The sequence below is a fragment of the Cnephaeus nilssonii genome (genome assembly GCF_951640355.1).
Source record: "Cnephaeus nilssonii genome assembly, chromosome: 3".
NCBI classification, from domain to species: Eukaryota; Metazoa; Chordata; class Mammalia; order Chiroptera; family Vespertilionidae; genus Cnephaeus; species Cnephaeus nilssonii.
In genome coordinates, this window is record NC_137074.1 from 58,471,088 (window position 1) to 58,496,752 (window position 25,665).

A 25,665-nucleotide genomic window follows, 5' to 3' on the forward strand; every position below is an offset into this window, starting at 1 on the left:
TCCTCCCCCTTTATCTTGACTCTTGAATTCTTGACTCTGTCCTATCACGCTTTCCAGAGGGCCCAAACTGACACCCAGGGCTCTCTGGCCCCTGAGAACTCCAGGCTATGAGCCCACTGAGCCCTCCCTTGAGAGGCAGTGCCCACACTGAATCCCCTCAGTGGGAGACACTCAGAAAGAGGCCCCTGAGCTGCCGGCAGGAAGGTACCAGGCGGAGGACTGATTCCGCCAGCATTATCTCAGCTGTTCCAGTTGAAAGCTGTGCCTTTGGGGGATTAAGAAGATTACTGGAATGGAAAAGGTGTCTCAGAAGGTGGTGTCAATATTTTTCTTTTCAACTCTGATTTATCATACCGAAATGACAGACGCCTGGCAAGCAAGAAATGCATGTTAGGAAGATTTTTAAAAAATGTTTTAGGGGCAAAGGTTACTAGTCAAACAGCTTCACATGAAGTTTGAAGGAAAGGAAGAAAAAAGGCTCAGAAGAAACTTCTAAATCACATAAATGGAAGCTAACATGAATGGCATAGAAAGATTTACAGTGAGAGAAAGATAAGCCCTGTCATTCTAAGAAAATGCCAGAGAACCAGTACTGGGAATAATATTTAAGGCTCAATTATTCATATTTCAATGCACAAGATAACATAATATAACAAACTAAGATGAGCAGCCCGGCCGGTATGGCTCAATGGTTGGGTGTGAGCTCATGAACCAGGAGGTCATGGTTTGATTCCCAGTCAGGGCATATGCCTAGGTTTCAGGGTCCATCCCCAGTAGGGAGCATGCAGGAGGCAGCCGGTCAATGTTTCTCTCTCCTCAATGTTTCCATTTCTCTATCCCTCTCCCTTCCTCTCTCTAAAATTAAAAAAAAAAAAAAAAGATTTTAAAAAGATTAGCAGATTGTCCCAGTTTGGGTTTCTCGGGAAATAGGCCCTGAGATGGAGATTGGCTTGCAGGAAGTTTATTGGGGATTGCTCTTGGGAAAAGAGGGGTCGGGGGGGAGGTGCGGGGAGGGGGGAGAAGCAGAACTGAGCGGAGGGAGAAGTAGAGCTCCAGTGCTGTCAGTGGAATGCCTCATGGCCCTGCTGAGGAGTTCTGAGAGGACCCTTCAGAGCTGTCCTGAGTCGGGGTGAGGCCCTTCATCCACACATCAATCAGTCATTGAACAAAGGCCACTCTGGAAGGGGGTGGCCTTGGGAGATGAGGCTCTCTTCAGCCAAGGCAGTTCGGAAGAGACCAGCTTGGATGACACGCCCAGTTGCTGGACTAATAATTCCTTTACACCTCAAGGGGAACCGGTGGTACACCATGGCCCCCGCTACACAGATAAACACAATTTCCTAGATGTTCCTTAGACTTGGGGAAACGGAATCGGTTTAAGCAATGAAATGGTATGTTTTCCAATATCAAACACATCTGATGAAAATGGATATATAGTACCACCATGTGTCAAAACTGCAAATATGTGAACCCAAAAGTACAGCATACAGCATATGGAGAGGGTTAAAGGAGCGTGAGAGCGTACGCTATTTGTGGGAGCACGCCAAGACTGCCAGGCTAAATTAAAGAGCTGAAGGATGCTTTTCTAAATCACATGATAGAAACGTCACAGAGGCAAGATGCAATGTTGATGTGTCACTTCAACTACTTAGATAGCTATTCAAAACCTCTAAACAACTTTAGAATTTAATACATTCTTGATTTGCCTTCCTAATAATTCATCTTTCTTTTTTTAAAAATATGTTTTTATTGATTTTCAAGAGAGTGAGAGAGAGAAAAAACAACATCAAAACATTGATGAGAGAGAGAAACATCAATCAGTTGCCACCCATAGGGACCAAACCGGTGATCTTTTGGTACACAGAATGACGGTCAACCAACTGAGCCACACAGGCCAGGGCATAACTTCATTTTTCAAAAAGTACAAAAAGGCATGAAGGGAACTGCTACACTAGACTCAATTCTGACCAGCAAGGAAGGATTTTTTTGCTGATGTTTAAATGATAAAAACATTTCAACAAACATATGAAATAAAATGCATCCCTTACCTTCCTGAAGATGAAAGGGATCCTGTCATCCCAGAACCTGTAAGAGAGAAAAAAAAAAAAAAATACATGTAATTGAGGCTTTAGGAAAACAAACTTTAACAAGTTCACATAAATATAACCTCAGGGCGATGATAAGAAATATATTGGGGTTTTTAAATTGTCAAACTGAGCAATTGTTAGAATAGTAACCATTATCTGGAGAAGCTGATATGAGCCCACATGGCATTCTCTGATGAGTCTATATTCTGAAATGACACATCCAAAAGATGAGAGAAAGGACACAGACCACGGTGAATTAGAGAGTTATACAAACCCTGAGAGAAAGTGACAGAAGGCAAAAATCTGGAATGAGCTGAGAAGTGCTAAATGACAAGGACCCCAGAAAGGGCTTTAAAAACACACACATGGTTTGAAGCAAGAAGATGAAGGGAAGAAGAAGCTGACTGCTTAGAGAAGATTCTGTTAAATGATAACAGAGAAAAGGCAGAGCTACTCAATTGCTTCTTTCTTTCCCAGCAAGGAACATGATCTTCAAACCAAGAAGGGTATAATAGATACACAGGGAATAAATTGAAGCCCAGCCTAAATGAGGAGTGAGTCAGAGAGAACCCGGTATATAGGCTTTGCAGACTGAACAAAAGATTATAAGTCTCAGAACCACTGCCTCTCATCTCAGAGAAATTGAAAATAGGACAAGTGCCAGAAATCTAAGGCAGGCAGAAATACAGAGTTTCTAAAAAAAAAAGGGGGGGGGGGCGGCGGGTATGGAATCTATAGAGTGAGCAAGCTTAGCATTACTTTCTGCAATATTCTAGAATGCATATTACACAAACACTTGTTAACTAACCATTGAAACAGGGTAAACTAATTTCATATAGAGCTAAAAGATAGATTTGGCCCTGGCCAGGCAGCTCAGCTAGTTACCAGTAGAGCATTGTCCAGGTATGCCAAAGTTTTGGGTTTGATCCCCAGTCAGGGGACAAACAAGAAGCAACCAATCCTATATAATAAAAGCCTAATATGCAAATTGTCCGACTGGGAGTTTGACCGCTTGCTATGACATGCGCTGACCACCAGGGGGTGGCATGGAACATGACGGGCGTTGGCGATGCAGCGCTGGCAGCAGGCAGCAATGGAAGCACTGCTGGCCCCAATGGGCCCCGATGAGAGCAGGACTGTGGCAGGATGGTGGAGCAGATGACCAGGCAGCCCCAGGCCAAGGTGGGAGTGAGTGGAGGCCCGAAGACCCTGCTGATCAATCGCCCTGCAGACAGCGACCAAGGGAGGCTGTTGGGGGGTGTGGCTGCTGCCCAGCTCCCAGGCACTGTGGGGCTGTGAGGCTGGGGGCACAAGCTGGGGCCTGATTCCCACAGGCCACCCTGAGGGATTCCACCCATGCATGAATTTTTGCACCGGGCCTCTACTGAATACATAAATAAGTGGAACAACAAATTGATGTTTCTCTCTCGCACTCGTTCATTACCTTCCTTTCTCTCTCTAAAATCAATCAATCAATGAATATTTTTAAGAGATAGATTATAAAAATACCAGGCACAATTAATCTTTTTTTCAGTATGATATTTTGCAAAGATGTTTATAACATTCATTTGAACAGGATGGAGGGATATCGCCCAGTTTGTAAACTGGTTAGAGGGACCCACTTCTACATTCAAATACCTGTTAATGGATCCATCTCCATCACAGAAGAAGGCCTCTAAAGATGTTTATAGCTCTGTACCTGTTCTTGTTTTATTCAATACTTTTTGGGGGAGGTTCATATGAAGACAATATAAAGTATAGTAGAGAGAATATTATGAAAAGAATAAAAATAAACAACTCATAGAAGAAGAAATGTAAGATGCTGAAACTTAGTAATTAGAACAATTCAGATTAGTAAAAACTAAAGCAATTAGTACAAATCAGTATTACTAAAAGTACGGGAAATGCTACCCTTGTACACAGGAATATACTTGAATAGGTCTTTTTGGAAGATAATTTTGGTACTTGTTATTAAGACTTTGAATGCACGTATCTTTCAAGTAGCATTTTCACTTCCAGGTATCTAGCCCAGAGAAATTCCCACATATGTATTCAAAGAATCATGCACAAGATGTTTATTACAGTATTTTTTAAGTAACAAACTGAAAGCAATCTTCATGTCTATCAGTAAGGGGGAAATTAATTAAGTTATACACATCCCTACAATGGGACACTGTGCATCAGATAAAAATATAAGTAATATATGTAAACACTGACATGGAAAGGTCTCTAAAATATATTGAGTGAAAAGGGCAAATTTCAGAAAAACAAGTACTCTATGAAACCCCCCAAAAATGAACTATTTCCAGGAGGGAAGAAGTGCTTGGGAAACGGTCTTAAAGTATACATTTCAAGCCAAGATGGGTGAATATCTCTGGAGAGGGACATGGGCTTGGAGGAAGGATCAGGGGAATGTTCACTTAATCCCTGTTTGTTTTTATGCAATGTTGATGTTACTTAACATATTACTTGTAAATGTTACAAATAAATAAAAAGACCTCTTTTTAAAAATATAGTGCTTTAAAGAAAAGAAAGGGCCCTAACTGGTTTGGCTCAGTGGATAGGGCCGAGGACTGAGGGGTCCCGTGTTTGATTCCAGTCAAGGGCATGTACCTTGGTTGTGGGCTCGATCCCCAGTAGGAGGCATGCAGGAGGCAGCTGATTGATGTTTCTCTCTCATCACTGTTTCTAACTCTCTATCCCTCTCCCTTTCTCTCTGTAAAAAAATTAATAAAAATATATTTTTTTAAAAAAGAAGAAGAAAAGAAAGGAAAGGAACAAAAAGAAAGAAAAGAAAAGAAAAAAGAAAAGAAAAGAAAAGAAAAGAAAAGGCACCAGACACAAGTCTGAAAACATATATCCTGGTCCTGGCGCTGCACTTGCTGGCAGGTCCCCTTGCTGCTCTGAGCTTCGGTGGCCCGACCTGTAAAAAATTGATGGTAAATGTAGTTAGAAGAAGTTATATATGTGGATGCCAAAAAAGGAACACAATTTTAAGCCATATTCAGAGAAGGCTTCGGAAGAAGGATGTGGTCACAGTTGCCAACTGGATCATCCACCAAGATAGACTGCTCCAAGCTGGTTGAGCAGTTAGAAACACTAAAATATGTATCATACAGAAACATACCAGATTCCTCGGAACCTCTTTCCATTGAATGCCACACAAAAAGCATTTAATATTATTTCAATCATTTTCACTGTTTTTCCTATTATACTGGAAGCTCCTTGAGAGTAAGCACTGCACATTATATTTCTTAATTCCTATAAAACTTGGAGGACAGCTAGGCATATCAAAGGCATTGAGTGACGTATAGAGAGATTATTATGAAAAGAATCCTATATAATAAAGCAGTAATATGCAAATTGAACATCACTCCAACACACAAGATGGCCGCCCTCATGTGCTCAAAGATGGCCGCCCCCATGTGAACACAAGATGGCCGCCACAAGATGGCCAGTAGGGGAGGGCAGTTAGGGGCGACCAGGCTGGCAGGGGAGCAGTTAGGTGTCGATCAGGCTGGCAGGTGAGTGGTTAGGGGGTGATCAGGCTGGCAGGCAGAAGCGGTTAGGGGTAATCAGGCAGGCAGGCAAGCAGTTGGGAGCCAGCAGTCCTGGATTGTGAGAGGGATGTCCTACTGCCCGTTTAGGCCCGATCCTGGTCTATACGGGCAGTCGGACATCCCTCAAGGGGTCCCAGATTGGAGAGGGTGCAGGCTGCGCTGAGGGACACACACACACACACACACACACACACACACACACACAGCCTCGTGCACAAATTTTGTTCACCGGGCCTCTAGTAATAATATAATTATGAGAATATATATTAAAGAGAATAAAACATTTTTTTAAGACTGAAGATAATGCAGTTTCCACATCCATCATTCTGAAGATCCGTGATGACATGCATAATCCCTAGACATAGGAGAGTAGGTTGAACCTATACTGCCACTTGATTTTTAAAAATGTGTTACCTTTGTATGACCTGGTTTCCTTGGGATGTTCTTTTCCTAAGCAGAGTGCAGTGGAAGCTTCCATTGATTTGTTGCTGTGTCACATTAGTAAAGGTGTTATGTGCAAAGGATTCCGTGTTACAGGTGGCAGAAACGGCTGACATCTGTTAGACTGTGAGAGGAAATTACCCATCCATCAGAAACAACTGGGGAAAACAGCTATTTAAGCAAGGAAGCCCTTTGTAGAGTTTTATGAGAATTCAGACACATACAATTTTTTCTCCGTGATAAAGAATTCACTCAGGGTGCTAATTCAGCCTTCTCATAGTTGTCCTCTCGGAGGAGGCACTGGGTCAATTGCAGTGTGGGCAAGGCGGGAGCAGTGTGTACCACTGTGTGCTGCTTCTGGGACTCCTTCTCCTTAGCTTCTAGCAGCGGTTTGCCTCCGAACCAGCCAATACACACTTACAATACCTCTATATGGCCTGTCTCCCTCCTGTCCTGAAATGGGCCTCTAACTCATGATTTTTAGAGCTTTTAATGCCGTACTGCCAGGACTGGCTATAGCTGTAGACAACAAATTTCAAAACCCTGATGACAGAGGCCCCCTGCTGTCGTAATTTAAAATATTGTCTTCCTCTAACTCAGTCGGTAATTGGGTTTGAGAAGACAGCAAAAGGAAATACATGACAGCACTCTGATTGGTGCGATGGGAAAGCAAGACGCAGGCATGTGCCCCAGTGGGGATGGAGGTGTTCTTCAGGATCCAGGCAGGGAGTTGACAGAACATGTAAATGGGACAGAAGAGTTTAAAAGAAGCTCTTTACAAGGCGTGGAGAGGGGTAAGGGACGCCACAAGGGTTGGATAAGTGCCCACGGCTAGCAATAGTGGGGATCCCTAGTCCTGAAGGGACAAGAGAAAGGAGTGGTAGCCAGACCACCCTCTGCAAGAGAGGCCACCCAACAAGGGCCTTGAGGAGAGAAACAACCTACAATCCAGCCAGGAGGGAATTGAGGGACTAAATGCCCAAACCTTGTCCTTCTACCTTCCCATCCCTGCCAGCCCTTCCCACTGGCCAACCCAACTGGAGGAGGAGAGCGAAAAAGCTGGTTGGTGCAGTGCATATGGTCAGCCTCCAGGGGCACGGCACAGCGGGGAGAGGGTAGAGAGTGCAATTATAGGGTAAGTGGAGAATATCTAGCACAATGGCTGGTCTTGCCCCATATGCAACCCCATGGGCACTTTGGCTCCTTTGTTTGCCCATTTACATTTATTAAATATAGAAAACATTGGCAAACTCTCTAGTTGCCTGATACCTGGACCTTGGTGCTATATTTGGGGAAGTTTCCACATTCAGAACCCTGGCTCTCCAAGAAGGAAGACAGCCCCTCATTTGCAGCTAGCTTGTTAGCGTGTGAGCCAGAGTACGTCAATTAGACATAGCCAGCACAGCAGTTCCTGCTCCAAGAAGGAAGCTCTGCATAGAACCCATTTTGCTGCCGAGGATGGTTGGAGAGGACACTGGCTCTCAGGACTAGCAGGGGCTACAACTGAGCCCCCACGACTAGAGCAGTACAAATACACTGCACAGTTCAGAGGGTGTCTGCTGGAGGCTAATTCCAGCATCTCAGAATAAATGCAAGAAGTCCTCAAAAGGTTGAAGGGTTTATATATTCAGCAGGGCTGAATACATATTGTTGCCTGCTGGAATGGCTGAAAGCATTTCCCCAAACCTGAAGAAGATGCATATATATTGCCTACTGCCAGACAGCTGAGGGCATTTCAGTCTACATGTTATTACCTGCTACTGGAACAGCTGAGGGCAGTTTCCCCTACCTGACAATGCCTACTGTATACCAAACCTTAACCTTTGATATGTATATCTGCTTTGCTTTAGGGCAATTTGTGTTAATAAAAATCTAGGGGTCCAGAGATTCAGAGAACTTGGTTACTGAAGCTAGGTCTCCTCTGGCTCTCCAAATGCCTTCCAAATTTATATTTATAGTCTCTTTATTAATTTACACGCAGCCCTTCTCCAGATTCCTGAACCCTTCTAGATGCAGGGAGAAACACCCTGGCAGGTGTCATTCACAGAGCGGTGTGATCTGCACAGAAATGGCCTTGCTGTGGTAGCAACTGTAGTTTCAGAAAAAGCCAAGTTCCTGTAAGTGCCTAGTTTGCTATAGCATCTAATGCTCAGTGCTTGCAGCAGGAGTGGTTTTCTCAGAAGGCTAGTTCTGAAGTTTGAAGCCTATTTCTGGAAGCTTATCTTCAGGCCTGATTCTAGCCTCCCCAACAATTTTGTAAGCTACACAAAACCCTTGGAATAAGTTACTTTTCTGCCGAATCAGCCAGAGTCAGTTACCTGTAACCATGGACCCTGAAATGCAATATACTTCTATTTTCATCTCTACTTTTATTTTTTCAGTCTCTTATGTTTATCTAAATTATACACTTAGTAGGACATGGACATATGCGAGAATAAGGAGCATCCTGGCTACCTCTACTTTCTATCTGGAGCAAGAAATGATACTATGCACATATTTGCTTTTAAAAAATCACATGGTAGATTGAAATTGAGAGCTTATGAAACCCAGATGTGATTTGTTCTGTGAAATGCCTCCACAAAATTAAGCGCTGCAGTAGAAACCATATATCAGCATCCTGGTTCTATCACTTCTAATATATACCATGGACAACTTTGTTGGAGAAATACAAACCTAGTTTAATCCACTTATTCAAGCTTTAGCTTTACTACCAGTATATCACGTAACCTTGAGCAAGACCTTTAAACTCTGTCTTTGTTTTCAGGTCCAGAAATGAGGGGCCAGAAATATAGGATCCTTTGTGTTCTAAAATCTTATGGCTACCGATCTTTTTAAAAAATCATTAGCATTTTCAGGATTTTAAGTCTTTGCTAATCAATTCAGATACAATTTTTGATCCAGTGAGAACCATTTGGCCCATGACAGGAAAAATCATGCCTTATTATGTTATTATTTATTGAATTTATTGGGATAATATTGGTTTGCAAAACCATCCAGGTTCCAAGCACACAACTCAACAAAACATCATCTGCACATTGCATTGTGTGCCTGCCTCCCCAAGCAAAATCTCTTTCAGTCCCTGCCGGAAACAAATCAGTTTCACTAAAAGAGAGATGTTGACAGGAAGCCAGGAAGGCTGGTCAACAACCTTAATTGCTCTAACCACTCACCCTTTAGTTGAGATATTGTTAGCTGAAGCAGCCTCCACCTTTGTTTGTCCCATGTAAGTTTCTGTTATTTCCTGCCTAAGGGCTACATGTAAATTTCTGTTTATCCTGTCTAAGATGTTTTCCCCAAAGCCTCAATAAAAGGGATGGCAGGGCCAGAGCAAGTAGTAGTTCTCCCACTAGAGTTGGACTACCGCCTGGCCCCCCATTTCGCTAAATTGAATTTCTTCAAGTCTCCTTTCATTTGTGTGCGGCCCTTCTCCAGAACTCGAACCCTGAACCGGAACCCTGGACCACGCGGGACATGGAAAGGGATTCCTACAAGTCCCCTTTGTCCTCCTCCACCTACTCCTTCCCTCTGGCTATCACCACACTATTGCCCATGTCTATGTGTTATATATAAACTAGAGGCCCGGTGCATGAAATTCATGCAGGGGTTGGAGTCCTCAGCCCAGCCTGCACCCTCTCCAATCCAGGATCCCTTAGGGGATGTCCAACTGCCTCTCACAATCCAGGACCGCTGGCTCCTAACCGCTCTCCTGCCTGCCTGCCTGATCTCCCCTAACTACCTCTGCCTGCCTGCCTGTTTGCCCCTAACTGCTCCTCTACTTGCCTGATTGTCCCTAACTGCTCCCCTGCTGGCCTGATCACCCCTAACCAACTCTGCCTTGCCCCACACCCAGGACCCAGAATTTCCTTCCTCCAGCCAGTCTCAGGCACCCGGGACCCGGGCTTCCCTCCCTCTGGCTGGCCGCAGGCACCCAGGACCCAGGCTGGCTTTGCCTGGGCTGGCTGCAGCCACAAGGGACTGTGGGCAAGCGGCTTTGCCCGGGCCGCAGCCCCAGGTGCCCAGGACCATGGGGCAGGTGGCTTGTCCCTGTCCTGGGCCGCAGGTGCAGGCCCAGCCACTGGCGCCCAAGACCACAGGGAGGGCAGCTTGTCCCTCTCCTGGGCCACAGCCTGGCTGGTCCCCATTCCTCTCTTGTGAGCTCATTTGTGCCTGGCTGGTCCCCATTCCTCTCTCCCCAGTGTTGAGTGTCTGAGTAGTTCCTGCTCAAGGGTGTGAGGGTGTAACAACATTTGCATATTAGCTCTTTATTATATAGGATGTGGTATTTTTTTTCTTAATCCCTTCACTTTTTTTATGCAGTTCCCCAAACCCCCGCCCCTCTGATAGCTATCAGTCTGTTCCATGCCCTATTATTTTTATAACCAGAAAATCATTCTAACTTTGCTAAATACAAAATTTTCATTTAGTTCTTAAATAGACAACCCACAGCATGTGTACTAATTAATGGTCACTTGTTGTGGGAACCTCTTTTACATCCCGCGTGGTTCAGGGTTCCAGTTCAGGATTCGGGTTCTGGAGAAGGCCGCACACAAATGAAAGAAGACTAGAAAAGTATTAATTTGGGAATATTGGGGGCCAGGCGGGAGCCCACCTCTAGTGGGAGGACTACACCCCGCTCTGGCTTTGCTATCCCTTTTATTAAGGTTATGGGATACACCCATATCCTTTAGGCAGGAAATTCCAGTAATAGCCAATCAGCAAGAATTTACATAAGACTAACAGGTGGAGGCTGCTTCAGCTACCAATGTCTCAACTAAACAATGAGTAATTAGCTCCGACCTTTCCGAGCATTTAAGGTTGACCAGCGTTCCGGATTCTCTGTCCACATCTCTCTATTAGTGGGACAATGATCAGTTTCTGGCAACTTGTCTGTCACAGAAAAATATATACACCACAGCATGTGTACTAGCTAATGGCAGAGTATATTTTTAAAACAGCTGTTGGACTTCTAATAAGATGGGATAAGAAGTTCACACTTGGGCATTTCTGTTCTTCCCCCAAATACATGGAAAAGATAGAGAAACTATTTAAAAATAAAATAAAACAAAATGACATTGTAGAGTTGAAGGGCGAAATAAAGATTGCTAACTGCACAAATAAGAAAAAGTAACAGAATGCCAAAGAGCTGGGCTAAAGCCATGGGCCTGTTGGTCTGTAGATCCAGAATTAGGGGATAGTGGCTGCTTTACAGCCTACTCCACTTGAGACAAGGGACCTGAATTAGGATGACTTCCTTAGCCAAAAACTGCCTGAGCTATGACTTAGGAGAGGCCATGTACCTAAGGAGCTGAGAGGACACAGATCCAGCCTTGAAGTCAAGACAAGAACTAAGCCACATGTTGGTCAGTGACTGGACCTGAGAGATCCCTGACATCACCATGACCAAGACCCTGAATTGCCTTTATAACATCTGATTTTGAAGTGGAATTCTAGGGGGCCAAGCAAAAAGATAACCACAAACCAATGGATTTAGAGAAATAGACATGGGAAGGAGAGGATAAAAGCAGACTAAAAACAAACAACAAAAACAACTCAATTCAAAATAAGCTTGCAAAGAAAAATCCCAAAATCCATAAAGTCCAATCCTAAAAAATGCAATCAATAAAATATGAAATCCGAACATGAATTTGCTCCAGAAAGAAATTTTGATGAACAGTATAACAAATTGGTTAAAACAAGGAAGTGCAAGGAGATAAATAAGAGTATAATTATAAAAAGAACTAGTCATTATGAAACAAAAACAGGAATAAATGGGGCAAGCATAGATGGATATGCAAAATAACCAAATAGAATTCTTAGAAATTAAAAGGTAGTCTTTGAAATTTTAAAAATACTTAATAGGTGAAATGAACTTTATACCCAGTAAAGGAAGTACTGATCACTGGGAAGGTCAAACTGAGGAGTTTACCCAAAATTCAACAGAGACAAAGGGCAGTTATATGCATATAACATGAGTTCCAGGGGGGAAAAAGAGAATGAAAAGAATGACAGAGAAGCAATGTAAGTTGCTTAACATAAAAATAAGGGCTGATAAAATTCTCTAGAGAAAAAGAAAGATGTAAGTCCTCAGATTGACAGTTTACCCTTGGTAACAAAAGGATAAATAAAAATAAGTCCCCAACTAGGAACACTGTAATGAAACTTAAAACAGAAAGAATAAAAGGAAATCTTAAATGCGCCAGAAATAAAACCCAGGAAAAAAATGTGTATATACATACATATATATGTATATGAAGAACAACGTTGTCAGACTTCTCAGCAGCAACATTAAATGGTACAAACGATGAAGAAAGCAGTCTTCAAAGTGCTGAATGAACAAAACTCTCAACTTAGACTGTTATATCCAGCTCAATCACAATTTAAATGGGAGAAAATAAAGATATTTTCAGACACACAAAACTAAAACTATAATCTGCAGACTCAACTGAAAGAAACTCCTTTGCTAACCAGACTTCCTACTCACCTCTCCCTCAGCAGTTCTCCACTGCCAGACCACCCTTTCCTCACTCTTCCTTGCCTATGCCATGTGTGTGCCCTGCTCTTGCTCATGTTATTAACCCTTTCCCGCGGGTTTCTCACTACTCTTCTTCTCTAACCTGGATCTCCTTATTCCCATAGCATGGGCACCAAGCAACTGCATCCTCCTACATCTCACACCAGAAGCCAGCAGCCACACCTCTTGCAGCCTAGAGTTTCTGCCGTCTCCTTCCCTAGAGCATGCTGCCCCATTATCCTTCAAGTACCCGCCTTGTGCAGGGCATGGAGTAGAGTGCCAGGGAGAAAAGGAGAAGCTCCAGGTAATGGACAGAGATCTGTGACAGGAGGGAACACTGAGAATTCCTACTACTGCTATAATGATAACTATCTCTATCTTTGCACATGTGTGTGTGTGTGTGTGTGTGTGAGAGAGAGAGAGAGAGAGAGAGAGAGAGGGAGAGAGAGAGAGAGAGAGAAGAGAAGAGAAGAGAAGAGAAGAGAAGAGAAGAGAAGAGAAGAGAAGAGAAGAGAAGAGAAGAGAGATGGAGATTTTTGTAGTCCTTTAACACATGTGTCTCAAATCAGGAGCAGCTAATATAATAACTTTAGTTTCCTATCTTAGATAATGGGTTCATGGAATTTTCCATCTAACCAAAAGCCATTCTCAATTGTGGTGGACAGGGATCCTCCCACACAAGAATGTACTGACCTGATCTTTCTCCAGTGCTCAGTCTTACTGGTCAAAGCCTCAATTTTCCATCTTCAATGAAGTAGCTTAATCTGTGCTCCGAATGCAGGAGCACTCTGGCTTAGCGTGTGTGTCTTCTTTTCAGTTTCTGGGGCCTGCATGTTGCTTGGAGGGTGGAGTTTGTCCATGGAGGTATTTGTAGTAATAAAGGACTGTTTTATTTCAGGTCTGGTGGACTCTTGACCAATTTAACAGCCTATTAACACCATCTAACAACTCTTAAAGAGGCTTCCCAGAAACAAAATAAAAGCCATTTCTGATTACTTTGGCACAATCAAATTTTATTTCCCCTAAGCAACACATAAGTAAAAAACAGAAAACTTTCAAATACATTAGGAAGTGACAGGTATTTTTTAAAAAAGTGATGAGAACTATAAGCAGTAGATGCAGCTCTAAAAACCCAAGTAATTTGAAAGCTCTAGTTTAAAAATAAGAAATTAAAATATGCACCATCTCTCAGCAGATTTTGCAAACAAAATGTCCTTTTGTGGCATTTATTTCTCTTTTCTTTGATTACAAAGAACATATGGAAAAGGGCAGAGAGGGGAAAATGCAGATTTTTGGCACTGCCCTAGAGACAGCCATGATTAATGTTTGGAGTCTACTATATTTTAACTTGCTATTTTCTCTTAATATATATGACTAGAGGCCCAGTGCACAGATTCGTGCACCAGTGGGGTCCCTTGGCCTGGCCTGCAGGGATCGGGCCGAAACCAGCTCTCTGACATCCCCTGAGGGGTCCCAGATTGTGAGGGGGCAGTTCTTGGGTGATGCACCCCAAAATCGGGCTCCCTCCTCTCTGGTTCCGGGTGCATCACCTGAGAACCACAGCTGCCAAGTCACCACAGCTTGGCAGCTCCTGCATTGAGCGTCTGCCCTCTGGTGGTCAGTATGTATCATAGATACCTGTCGGCCAGTAACTTAGGCTTTTATAAATATAGACTAGTGGCCCAGTGCACGAAATTCATGCACAGGAGGGGGTGTCCCTCAGCCCGGCCTGCACCCTCTCCAATCTGGGACCCCTCGGGGGATGTCCGACTGCTGGTTTAGGCCTGATCCCGAGACCACTGGCTCCTAACTACTCCCCTGCCAGCCCGATCGCCCCCAACTGCCCTCCCCTGCCACAACCTGCCTCCTCTGCTGGGACCCACCTCCTCCACACGAGGTGGTGGAGACACAGGGACCGGTCTCCTCCATGCCGCACAGAGCTGTGGGACCCCCGGGCCTCACCACGCAGAGCCACCACCGGGCCCCACCTCGACTGTGCACATGGCCATCTTGTGGCAGCCATCTGGTGGCAGGCATTTGTGGCAGTCATCTTGTGACAACGTTGCACACGACGGCCACCTACACCTTTATTAGTATAGATAATTAGCTTAACATATTATAAAATTTTCTTATGAACTCTAATCTATAATAATAAAAGTATAATATGCTAATTAGACTGGACATCCTTCCGGACGACCTTTTGGATGAAGCCGGGGCTGCGAGGGAAGCCCAGATCCCAGGTACCTGCTGGCGGCCAGAGGGAAGCCTGGGTCCTGGGTGCCTGCTGGCAGCTGGAGGGAAGCCTGGGTCTTGGGTGCCAGAGGGAAGCCTGGGTCTTAGGTGCCAGAGGGAAGCTGGTGCTGGAAGCCAAGGGAAGGAAGGCCTACTCTTGCACAAATTTTGTGCATCGGGCCTCTAGTATTATTATAATACTAGAGGGGGCATGACCTGTGGGGATCGGCCCACTGCGGGAGCACCGCTCATCCCAGTCAGCTGAGTGGCTGTGGACCCACCCTCTGAGTGGCTGCTGAAGGAGGAAATTAGTCTGAGCTAATAATGTCTTGGGTAAAGGCGTGGTCTGTGTCCTGCAGGAACCTGGTGGAGAGCTTTGCACCCCAAAGCTCTTGATGTGTGATGCCAGGTTGGTGACACCATCGGGGATGTTCAGGGCAGCCGTACTCCAGGATCCTCAGCCATCAGGACAGCCTCCCCAGGGGGTCCACATTCATGTCCCCTCTTGCTATCTGCCTATGCCAGCTCCCCATGCTCTTTCTATAACACACCTTAGAGTTCCTGAATCAGCTGGTGGGGTCAGACCAGAGTCTGGATTGTCTCAGGTATTTGATAGGTGCAGAGACTCGGCCTCACCCTGGGCCTGCTAGCAGCTGCTCCCACTGTGGGAGCAGCCACTCATCCCAGCCAACCGAGCAGCTCTCCCACTGTGGGAGCACGCTGACCATCAGGGGGCAGCTCCTGCATTGAGTGTCTTCCCCCTGGTGGTCAGTGAGCATCATAGTGACTGGTCGACCAGTTGTTCTGGTCATTCTGCCATTCAGTCGCTGGGCTTTTATATATATATATAATTTTTTATGATTGCAGAGTATCCCATTGTTTCAATGTATCATAATTTGTTTAACCAATCCTCTTTTTGGCTATTTGGCTGTTTCCAATTTCTCACTGTGATAAATAATGTTGCAATAAGCACCCTTTTACAAAAATCTTTTTTGCACATCTTGGATTATCTTTTAAGGTGACTTCTAAAACTCATTATTTTTTCTTCTTGAAGGTTGGAGTAACTGAGTTGAGAGAGAATTTTAAGTGCCAATTTTCTTCTAGAACAGGCTCTCCCGGGAGTGTTGACTTTCTGGTTCACAGTGATGCCAATTACCAGAAGGCTTGATGTTAGTAGCTAAGATGCCTGCATCATTCTTAATGGACAGGCTCATGACTAATAAACTCTTCATTTCCATCCTGAAACCCTAAAATTTTTTTTGCCCCCTTTCTATTCAAACCAATTAAAGACAAAACAAAATAAACCCTGGTACTGACTCACATGCCAACTTTTTGATGCAGCTGAAATTAATTTTGATGTGTTTAATATAAGGCTGAGAACTGTTCTCTGAGAACTGTTATTTTTAGAGTTTTAGTAACTGTTCCTATGCCTTCCCAATGCCAATTTTTTGTTAAGTTTCTCAGATCTGTAATGTACCTTTTAATTAATTCCATGGTTGAGCCAAGTAGAATTCTGCAAAACGTAATTGAAATTTTGGAGAAACTTGATGGGCATCTTAACACACAATTCAATCTTATTTAGCATGAGTCAGAAAATAAAAGGAGACATCTTTGGCTCATGAAACTGCCGTCCTTACATTAGCAGTCTCTCTTAAATCCCAGCAGACAGAAAATGAAGTCACTTTGGACCAAAGCCTAAGAACACAATGACTTCAGAACACAAAATCTTTGCTTAGGGAGGAGTTTATAACAGTCATCCTAGAAAGAAGTAGAATTGAACTCTCCTGGATTTTAGTGACAGTTTATGTTCATAGCCAAAAAGATGGAGGAAGGGGGAAAGAGGATAGACGTTTCTCCTATTTATTTGTTTCATTTCATTTCTTTATTTGTGTTTTATTTGATAGTACAATATCTAAATGCATTATTATGAACTACAATAGTTCTCATAATTTCATCACCGATAAAGAAGACGAGGAAAATGCAGGTTTATCCCAGCTGACCTAATTACTGGTGAACTAAACCTTATTGATTAAAATAAAATATTTTTTTCTGAATATAAGTAATAACGTTCTGAGAATCTTAGATTTCCAAGATGCAGCAGCTGAAAATTAAGTTTATGGCTTAGGGCAAAAGCAACATATCCTAAAACGTCAGCTTTTTATGGCTGAAAACAAATAATTAGGGAAAATGGGCATAATAAAAGCATAGAATTTTCAAGTCAACTCCTAATATTTTTAGCAGTCCTGACCCCAGAAGAATTATAACCAGTTTTTAATAAAGGCCAATTCAAAAGCAGTAGTGTGGAACTTGATGTTCATGGCACCTTTCATAATCATGGCTTGTTTTCTTTTTATAACCCTCTATCATTTGGTTTATAAAAATTGAAAAACACTGCCTGGCTCAATAACAGTTTACATGAGTTCAGACTGAAAGGATGCCAGAGAAAGAGAACCTTCAGAAGGGCTGGGCGAGGAATCCAGAGGAGAAACAGAGGCTGTGCTGAATCCTTGGGAGAGGGGAGACTTGGGACTCAATTCCAACCACACCCTCCTCTCCCATTCCTGAGTCAGAACAACATGTGGGAAGCACAAGAGTGACTTCAAGATTTAAAGCTCCCTCATGTTCCCTCTTTATAATCAAAATGAAGAAAATTATGTGATCTTTCATCATCCATTTGTAACTCAAGGTGAATTAGAGTTGAGAAACTAGGGAAAATGCCTGAGGTCAATGAGTACAAGTGTTGCTGTGACTTTGGGGAGGAAGAGCAGAATCAGGATCTAACAAGATGAGTCTGGGCATATTGCCAAGCTGGCCAGGCCAGCAGGATGGGCTTGGGCTTCACCATGAGGAATATGAGCATATAAATCACCTGATGACAGGGCCCCATTTCCCGACTGAACGCATATTAAATAGGAATCACTTGGGGGAGGGTCCATGAGGTTTTACACACCAACAACAATAATAAACAAGACTAGCACTTTAGAGTTTACAGAGTGCTTTCATCTTTGTTTCTCATCTCTATTCCATGGACCCCTCACATTCCCAACTAGGGGTAAACTCTTTCCCAAGCCAGGGAAAGATTTGAGGGAGTACTTGGCACACAACAGTGTGAAACACTGGACTTGCTGAGCTGGTGGGCTCACTCAATAGGCTCAATTTTGTTCTGCTCCCCTAGGGTGTTCAGAGAGATAGAATGTTCTACTACTCATGGAGAAGAGCATGTTCAGACCACTCCTACCCAGACTGTGATAAAGAGCCATTAGATGGGACTGGGAAGACCTTGCTGCCTGCAAGCCTTTATTCTCCTCCCAGGTGGCCATGTGACATTTCCAGAGGGAAAGAACACTATTCATCCTTTTTCCAATCTAGTGAGGCTGGCATCCCCAAATGGGTGAGTCAAGGACCAAGACCATACTCTCTTCCACACTTCAGATTCCCAGTGCATGACTTGGTTCTGGGAAAGAAGGATCCATATTGATATAATAACACTCATGAAGTTTTACAAGCAGCCTACAAATTCCAGTAGCTAGTCTTGCCTTCAGTGTCATAGCTGTGTGTTGTTAACACAAACCTACTTCATCTATGAGGGGTAGTAACTCATGGAGAACCACTTCAGGCAACAGCTCTTCAATGTTACCATTTGCCTTGGCCCCTAAAGGGTCCTGGACCATGGATGTAGCAGCACCAGCTACGGGTCCAGCAGGTTGAACTATTTCAAGCATTAACCAATTCATGGAGCATAAGGGGAATCTTTGGCTTTAGGGGTTGGAGAAGGCATTCAATGGAGGTACCTCATGTCTCTCTCTTCTCAAGCTTAAGTAAATCCACATTCATCCTAGCAGCACTGGGGGTGCTGGAGATAGGTCAGAAATTCTCTAAGCCTTGGGGTTAGGCCTGCAAGTTAGTCAATTTGGTGATAAGGAAACAATGACTGCTGGGGACTCAAGTGGTGGCATGCAGGACTTTGGAAGGCTCCCTCTCAGGTCCTCCTAAGCTTTTCACTATTCTAGGGGCCAGGCAGTCATCCATGAGCACTAGTAAAGAACACACCCAGTGACAGTGACTCAGCAAGAGAGAAGTAGCAGGGGAGAAGAAATAAAGGCAACGAGAAAGTTGAAGAATGAGCAATTTAAGGGACTGCAGGGAAGAATAGGATGGAAAATTGAGAAAGAGCTGTTACTACAGTTGCACTCAATCTGTGGCTCTCAGTGTCTGATACACACAATTTGCAGACTACTTTTTGACCAAGATTTTTGCAGTAACAGGTAGATGTAGACATGAAGGGTGGGGGCTGAAGTGTCCTTGCTCAAGAACACACAGTGAAACAGTCCGTGATTTCCCCAGCCCCTCGTTTGTCCTCTGACCTTTGGAGACTAAAATGCATATTGATTAAGCCGTAGCCTACAGGTTCTGTCAACCCTTTTCCTCACTGAGTTACAACACACAATCTGCCATTGCTATTCTGTATACTTCTTGATCAGAGAGCAATGTTTTTCCAGAACTGTACTGAAGCATCAGAATAAGGAAAATAATTTAGAGAATTTTGAAAGATGGAAGCAACTTTTGAGATCACTGAGCTCATTTTCCTCATTTTCTGGATTAGAAACCCGAAAGCAGTTCAGAGAGGTGAAGAGGTTTATCAAAATCACATGGCTACACAGGGAAATGTGGAGCTGCCATCTAGATACTTTGGTTTCTGGGAAGCTATCTACCCAATTTGTTTCTTTTCTCATCTCAATTCAAAGTAGTTAGCATTCCAGGAGCATTCCAAATGGGTGAACAACAGCGAAGAACTCAGTGTGATCCAAAGCACTGATTTGTGGTGTTTCTTCAGGGGTACTTTTGGCTTTCAGCCTGTTAACCATAAGGAATATTGAATTTAGCAAAGTACATCAAAGTTTTCTATGCAATATGTTATGAACAGCTGAAACCAATTAAATGCTAATCAATTTTACCCTGTCTGATGCAGAGTGGAAAAAATGTTCCAAAGGTCTCTCCACCCTGAGATGTTCTTGGCAATGGGTCTCGTGCTGGAGGCCCCCTCCCGTCTCTCTTAGTCTTGTACACTCAGGCAGAGGAGACTTGGCCAACTCCCTTCAGATCTGAGAGGAAAGAAGAACCCAGCCCAGACTTTTACCTTGAAATAAAAGTTCATCCTGGGAGGAGAAGGCTGCAGACTCCAGCACAAAGCACAGCACAATTGTAAAAATAGGAGAGACTGAGGAAAGCAGTGTAGTCAGCTACATCTATCAATCCTCTATGGCCACCTCAAGGAGTTACCAAGCATCTCTAATGCTACTTCTCCCAAGACCCATCTTCTTCCTGCAAAACAGATTTTCGTAACTGACAAATTGGGGTTTGAATTTGCACTCTGCAATTATTAGATTAGGCAAGTTATTTAACCTCCATAGGTCTCTGTTTACTTATTTTTCTTCATTTTTATTTTATTGTTTAAAGTATTACAAATAGTAGTACATATGTCTCCTTTTTCCCTTCATTAACCTCCCCCAGGCCTCCCCTACCTGCCAGCACATGTCCTCACCGTCCCCTCCCCCACAGTGTCTTGCGTCTATTGGTTGTGCTTATATGCATGCATACAAGTCCTTTGGTTGATCTCTTACCTCCACCCTAACCCTCTCCGGCCTTCCCGCTGTAGTTTGACAGTCTGTTCGATGCTTCTTTGCCTCTGTATCTATTTTGTTCATCAGTTTAAAATGTTCTTTATATTCCACAAATGAGTGAGATCATGTGGTATTTTTCTTTCACTGACTGGCTTATTTCACTTAGCATAATGCTCTCCAGGTCCATCCATGCCATTGCAAATGGTAAGAATTCCTTCTTTTTTTACAAGTGTAGTATTCCATTGTGTAGATGTACCACAGTTTTCTAATCCACTCATCTGCTGATGGGCATTTAGGCTGTTACCAAATCTATTGTAAATTGTGCTGCTATGAACATAGGAGTGCATATATCTTTTCTGATTGGTGTTTCTGTTTTCTTGGGGTATATTCCTAGAAGTGGTATTACTGGGTCAAATGGCAGTTCCATTTTTAATTTTTTGAGGAAAAGCCATACTGTTTTCCACAGTGGCTGCACCAGTCTGCATTCCCATCAGCAGTGAAGGAGGGTTCCTTTTTCTCCGCATCCTCACCAGCACTTCTCTTGTGTTGATTTGTTAATGATAGCCATACTGGCAGGTGTGACATGGTAGCTCATTGTTGTTTTGATTTGCAACTCTCGGATGATTAGTGACTTTGAGCATGTTTTCTTATGTCTCTTGGCTTTCTATATGTCCTCTTTCTAAAAGTATCTATTTAGGTCCTTTGCCCATTTTTTGATTGGATTATTTATCTTCCTTTTGTTAAGTTGTATGAGTTCCCTGTAAATGTTGGAGATTAAACCCTTATCAGTGATAACATTGACAAATATGTTCTCCCATGCAGTGGGCTTTTTTATTGTTTTGTTGATGGTTTCTTTTGCTGTGCAGAAGCTTTTTATTTTGATGTAGTCCCATTTGTTTATTTTCTCCTTAGTTTCCATTGCCCTAGGAGCGGTATCTGTAAAGATATTGCTATGACAAATGTCTGCTATTTTGTTGTCTATGGCTTCTTCTAAGATTTTTATGGTTTCCCATCTTACGTTTAAGTCCTTTATCCACTTTGAGTTTATTTTTTGTGTATGGCATAAGTTGGTGGTCTAGTTTCATTTTTTGCAAGTAAAGTCCAATTTTCCCAACACCATTTATTGAAGAGACTGTCTTGACTCCATTGTATGCTCTTGCCTCCTTTGTCAAATATTAATTTAGCAGAATGGCTTGTGTCAATTTCTGGGTTCTCTGTTCTGTTCCACTGGTCTATATGTCTGTTCTTGTGCAGTACTAGGCAGTTTTGAGAACAGTGGCTTTGTAATATAGCTTGATATCTGGTATTGTGATCTCTCCAACATTGTTCTTCTTTCTCAAGATTGCTGCAGCTATTCAGAGTCTTTTTTTATTCCAGATGAATTTTTGGAAAGTTTGTTCTAGTTCTTTGAAGAATGCTGTTGGTATTTTAATGGGGATTGCATTGAATTTATACATTGTTTTGGGTAGTATGGACATTTTAATGATGTCGATTCTACCAATCCATGAACGTGGTATATTCTTCCATTTGTTCATGTCTTCCTCTATCTCTTTTTTCATCCTGAAATTTTCTGAGTACAGGTCCTTTATCTCCTTGGTATATAAATTTATTCCTAGGTATCTTAATTTTTTTTGTTGCAATGGTAAATGGGATTGCTTTTTTAGTTTCTCTTTCTGTGAGTTCATTATTGGTGTATAGAAAAACCATAGACTTCTGGGTGTTAATTTTGTATCCTGCTACATTGCCCAATTCATTTATTAAGTTTTTTTATGGAGTCTTTGGGGTTTTCTAGGTACAATATCATGTCATCTGCAAATAAGGACAGTTTTACTTCTTCTTTTCCAATTTGGATGCCTTTTATTTCTTCTTCTTGTCTGATCGCAATGGCTAGTACTTCCAGTACTATGTTGAACAGGAGTGGTGAGAGTGGGCATCCCTGTCTTGTTCCTGTTCTTAAGAGAAATGGTTTTAGTTTTTGCCCATTGAGTATGATGTTGGCTGTGGGTTTGTCATATAAGGCTTTTATTATGTTGAGGTATGATTCTTCTATTCCCACCTTGCTGAGAGTTTTTATCAAGAAAGGGTGTTGGATTTTGTCAAATGCTTTTTCTGCATCAATGGATATGGTTATATGGTTTTTATCTCTCAGTTTGTTTATGTGGTGTATCATGTTTATTGATTTGTGGATATTGTACCATCCTTGCTTCCCGAGAATAAATCCCACTTGGTCATGGTGTATGATCTTTCTAATGTAATGCTGGATTCGATTTGCTAGAATTTTGTTGAGAATTTTGGCATCTATGTTTATGAGGGATATTGGCCTGTAATTCTCTTTGTATTGTCTTTATCTGGTTTTGGGAGTAGAGTAATGCTGGCTTCGTAGAAAGAGCTTGGAAGTGTTCCTTCCTCTTGAATTTTTTGGAATAGTCTGAGGAAGATAGGTTTTATTTCTTCTTTGAATGTTTGATAAAACTCCACTGTGAAGCCATCTGGTCCAGGGCTTTTGTTTGTTGGAAGTTTTTTGATTACTGCTTCAATTTTCTCCATAGATATCAGCCTATTCAGATTTTTTTATTCATCCTAGTTGAGTTTTGGAAGGTTGAATTTTTCTAGAAATATGTCCATTTCTTCTAGGTTGACCAGTTTGTTGGAATAGAGTTGCTCAGAGTATTTTTTTACTATTCTTCGTATTTCTGTGGGGTCTGTTGTTATTTCACCTCTTTTGTTTCTGATTTTGTTTATTTGGGCCCTCTCTCTTTGCTTCTTGGTGAGCCTGGCTAGAGGTTCATCAATCTTTTTTAGTATCCTTTCAAAGAAGCAGCTCTTGGTTTCATTGATCTTTTGTATTGTTTTTGTCTCTATGTCATTTATTTCTGCTCTGATCTTTATTATTTCCTTCCTTCTGCTCACTCCGGGCTTTTCTTGTTGCTCTCTTTCTAATTCTTCAAGTTGCTGCGTTAGATTGTTTATTACCAGTTTTTCTTGTTTTTTGAGGTAGGCCTTGTAATGTTATGAACTTCCCTCTCAGGACTGCTTTCACTGTGTCCCAAAGATTTTGGATTGCTGTGTTTTCATTGTTGTTTGTTTCCAGGATGTTTTTTATTTCTTCTTTGATCTCTTTGGTAACCCATTCATTGTTTAATAATATGCTATTTAGCCTCCAAGTCTTTGAATTTTTGTGTTTGTTTTTATTGTAGTTGATTTCTAATTTTATTTCTAATTTTATGTGATTTGAGAAGATGCTTGATATGATTTCAATCTTCTTGAATTTGGAGAGACTTTGCCTGTGTCCCAATATGTGATCTATCTTTGAAAATGTCCCCTGTGTGTTTGAGAAGAATGTATATTCTGTAGTTTTGGGGTGGAATGTTCTAAAGATGTAGATTAAGTCTATCTGATCTAGTGAGTCATTTAGGATTGCTATTTCTTTGCTAATTTTTTTTATCTAGAGAATTTATCCAGTGATGTTAATGGGGTGTTAAAGTCTCCTACTATGATTGTATTGCTGTCAATTCCTCCCCTGATATCTTCCATAAGTTTTATGTATTTGGGTGCTACTGCATTGGGTGCATATATGTTTACTAAAGTTATAGCCTCTTGTTGTATTGATCCCTTTAGTATTATGAAGTGGCCTTCCTTGTCTCTTGTTATGGTCTTCGCTTTGAGGTCTATTTTGTCAGATATAAGTATTGCTACCCCAACTTTTTTTTTTTTTTCTATTCACCTGATAGATAGTTTTCCATCCCTTCACTTTCAGTCTGTGTGAGTCCCTTGTTCTGAGGTGGTTCTCCCGTAGACAGCATATATATGGATCATGTTTTCTTATCCATTCAGTCACTCGATGTCTTTTGATTGGAGCATTTAATCCATTTACATTTAATGTTATTATTGATAGGTACTTGTTTGTAGCCATTTCTGTGCTTTATGCCTATGTCCCTTCCTCCCTTTCTATTTCTTCTTTTTATAGCATTCCTTTTAGCATTTCTTGCATTGCTGGCTTGGTAGTGATAAATTCCCTTAGCATTTTTTGTCTGCGAAGACCCTGATTTCCCCTTCAATTTTGATTGATAGTCTTGCTGGGTAGAGTATTCTTGGATTCAGTCCTTTGCTTTGCACCACTTTGTATACTTCATTCTATTCCCTTCTAGCTTGGTGTGTTTCTGTTGAGAAATCATTTGATAATCTGATGGGGAATCCTTTGTACGTAACTCTCTGTCTCTCTCTTGCAGCCTTTAACTTTTGCCATTGTAATTATGACATGTCTTGGTGTGGGTCTTTTGCGATTCATCTTGCTTGGGACTCTCTGTACTTGTGTGACTTTTTTCTTCCCCATATTAGGGAAGTTTTCTGACATTATTTCTTCAAATAGATTATCTAATCCTTGCTCCTCTTCTTGTCCTTCTGGCACCCCTATTATATGTATGTTACTTCATTTCATGTTGTCCCAAAACTCCTTTAGGCTCTTCTGCTTTTTAATTTTTTTCTTCAGTTGGTGTTCAGATTGGGCTTGTTTCTCTACCTTATCTTCTAACTCACTAATTCAGTCCTCCACTTCTTTTAGTCTACTGTTGAAACCTTCCATAGCATTTTTTATTGTAGTTATATCACTTTTGATTTCTTCCTGATTTTTGCATAGGTTGTTGATTTTCTTGTCCATCTGGTTTATGAACTATATGACCATTACTCTGAATTCTTTTTCTGTCATAGTGCATGCCTCCATTTCACTTAATTCCTTTCTTGGCAATTCCTCTTTTTCTTTCCTCTGGGGATTGTTTCACTGTCTCCCCATTCTAACTATCACCAGAAGGTCCAAATGTTGAGTTGCGGGGGCCTGAACCATGTGCAGTGGGAGTGTGGTGCCACCCGTGTCACTGAAGAGCTCCGACACTGAGACGTGCGACTGCAGTGGGTCGGTGGGAGCCATGCATGCCGAGGATCAGAGTCACCAGCATTCAGTGCGGCCTCATGCATGCACCTAGAATCAGGGACCCCACATGCCCTACACTGAAAAACAGTTCCTGTGAGCATGCTCAGACAATCAGAGTCCCCTAGCATACACCAGGAGTTAGAGATCCCATATGCACACGCCGAGAATCAAGTATTGGAGTCTCTGTCGCTTGGTGCGGTCTCTCGAGAATCAGGGTCCCTGTGTGCATCTGTGTCAAGAATTGGAGTCACAGGCGCTCAGTGTGCATAAACTGAGAATCAGGGAT